The sequence below is a fragment of the Carlito syrichta genome, unplaced genomic scaffold, assembly GCF_000164805.1.
Source record: "Carlito syrichta isolate Samal-C Ts95f unplaced genomic scaffold, Tarsius_syrichta-2.0.1 Scaffold314114, whole genome shotgun sequence".
Classification (NCBI taxonomy): Eukaryota; Metazoa; Chordata; class Mammalia; order Primates; family Tarsiidae; genus Carlito; species Carlito syrichta.
Window position 1 is genome coordinate 123749 of NW_007258210.1, and position 3002 is coordinate 126750.

Genomic DNA, 3002 nt, shown 5'->3' on the forward strand with positions numbered 1-3002 from the left:
AAAGTCCTATATATCTATCCTAATTTCTATGAAAGTTTCTAATTCCTAATCCTAATATATAAAGCTGATCATCAGCAGTAAAGCTTCTAAAAATAAAACCCAAATATAAACTGTAAATGTACTAAGGCCAAAACCACAATAGTAGAAAATGGAGACAATGAAATTTCTAAAGTTAACTGTATTCTTATTAAACCTCAAAATATCATGATTGATCATGCTTGAACTAACATGATTCCCTGACGTAGTATGACCTATTCTACAATACTTTCTATGAATAAAATAAATTCAATTTCTATAATAGGTAGAAAAAACCCTACACCAACTGTAGCTAAAGTCGGCCTAAAAGAATGTAGCCCAGTCCAAAGTATGCGCTGGGCCCTCAGGAATGTGGCCCAGCCCAAACTTTGTGCTGGGCCATTTCTGATAACTCTAGAGAGTCAACTATACCATTGAAAAGCTGAAAATAGCTCTCCATAAGTATATATTAATTCTACAAATATACTTTTAAATCTTATAAAGAAGCTTGTACCGTATAAAAAGTTCCCAAATATGACCTGAATTTGAATTATATCTAATACCTAAGCCGAGACCACAGTTTATGGGAAACAGGAGCAATGGGTTTCTAGAGTGAGCCATGCCTGTCACAGTCACAGAGGCGTCAGCTTAGATCAGCAGAGTTCCTTTATGTTACTTGCACTGCATGGTAAAAGGAGAAGGAAAATGGGGTCAGTGGCTCCCAAACACAACCTAGTGGTCTCGGGGTCCACGGCCCTCCCTGATCCCTAACACTCAGTGGGCCTCCGTGGCCGGCTCCCAACATATACCTACCCCTCAAATGTATCCCACAATTTTAAAACAAAAATATGTTAAAACAACAACAACAACAGCAACAACAAAGAAACTTGACTGCCATGCATTACATGCAAGTGTTTCCAAATACCTGCTCTTCATGGGTGCACAGTCACAGCTGGACATAGTTGTCAACTAGAAAAAATTTTTTTTTGATAGTGCATCAATGTTGCATATAGGATATCATTGATAAATGTTCCTCTTATTCTTGTTTTGTAATTTTATATTTCTCTGTTTCATTTCTAGGGTAGGCAGATTTCTTAACATTAGTTTATATATTATAATATTGAATGACAATTTGCAACTCTGTATATACTTAAAATGCAGGGTTTAGTTAAAATATAAATCAGGCATGTGTTTATCACAGTTAAATTATATATGTATGTGTTTTCCCAATAACTATGACTCCAACTTTGTTTCTTCCTTATCTTGTATATTTCTTTTCTTGACTAATTTTCAGTGATGGTTTTATCCTGTCTAGGTGAATATTATAGCCATGGAAATCATATCAATTTCACCACATATTTATACATGAATCTATATATTTGTGTTAGAGAAACTCTTTTGTGATCTTGGAGGTAATTTTTGAAAAGCTTATAACACTGTATTTTTTAGTTGTTATTTATAATTTTGGTAAAGACATACCACATTAATTTCATCTTAGATCCTTTTGAGTGTACAGTTCCAGTCAAGTGAAGTATATTTACATTGTTATATAGACTCTATAACCTTTTCAACTTGAAAAACAAAAAGGGAAATAGCTAAATACCTGTTAAATAAAACTGAAAATTTCACCCTCTCATCAGGCTTTGACCAAAAAACAAACAAAAACCCCAAAATGCTACCTTCTGTTTTTGTATTTGCATAGCTCATATAAGTGGAATCAGAGAATATCTGTCACTTTATTATGGACTTATTTTAGTTAATGTAAACTTTTCACAACTGATCTTTATTGTAGCATGTGACAAGATTTTCCTTTTCAAGTCTAAATAACATTCCTTTCCATATGCCATATTTAAAAAAGAAATGTTTATCAGTTGAAGGACATCCACATTGCTTCTGCCCTTGAATTTTTGTGAATTATGCTCCAATAAACATGGGTGTGCAAATATATTTTTCAGATACTGCATTGCATACTTTGGGTAAATGACCAGAAGTGGCATTGCTGGATCATATGATAATTCCATTTTTAAATGCTTGAGGAAACTCTATACCATTTTTCATAGTGCTGCATTATTTTTCCCCACTGACATTTCATGAGAGTTTTTATTTTTCCATATCCTCAACATATTTGTTTGTTTAATTGTGGACATTCTAGTGGGTGTGAGATTATATCTCATTGTGATTTTGCTTTGCATTTGCCTAAAATTTAGTAATTTGGAGCAACTTTTCAAATACTTTTTGGCCAGTTGTGTATGTTCTTTAGAGAAATGCCAGTATAATCCTTTGTCAATTTTTAATCAATTTATTCACTTTGTGTAGTTGAATTTTAGAAATTGTTTATATTTTCTAGATATTAACTCTGATCAAATATGTGATTTTCAAACATTCTAACCAATGTTGTAGGTGGCATCTTTTCTTCACTAAATTTTCATTTGATGTGTAGATATTTTAAAGCTTGATGCTATCCCACATTTTTTTTTTGTTATTGTTGCTTATACATTTGATGTCATATCCAAGGAAACAGTGCCAAAACCAATATCATAATGTTTTCCCTGTATTTTCTTCTAAGAGTTTTATAGTTATATTTCTAATGCTTAAGTATTTAATCTTTTAAATATATTTTATATATTTGCAATGAAATGATAAAACTTTATTTTACTATGTAGATTATAAACTTTTGATACCATTTATTGAACAAGCTGTCTTTTCCCCATTGCGTGGTTATGGCAATCATGGAAAATCATTATATCATATACAAAATGCTTTATTTATGGATTATCTATTGTTTCTTCTTTTATATATTTTTGTGTTAGCACCACATTGTTTTTCTTTTTGTGGCTTTGTTTTGAGATCATGAAGTGTAATCTCTCTTTGATCTTCCTTTTTAATAGTGGTTAGCTATTACTGGCTCCTGTAAAAATTTTAAATTTTGACATCTTTGCAAAAGTAAAGCACCATTGGGATTTCAATAAAGATTACATTATATTTGT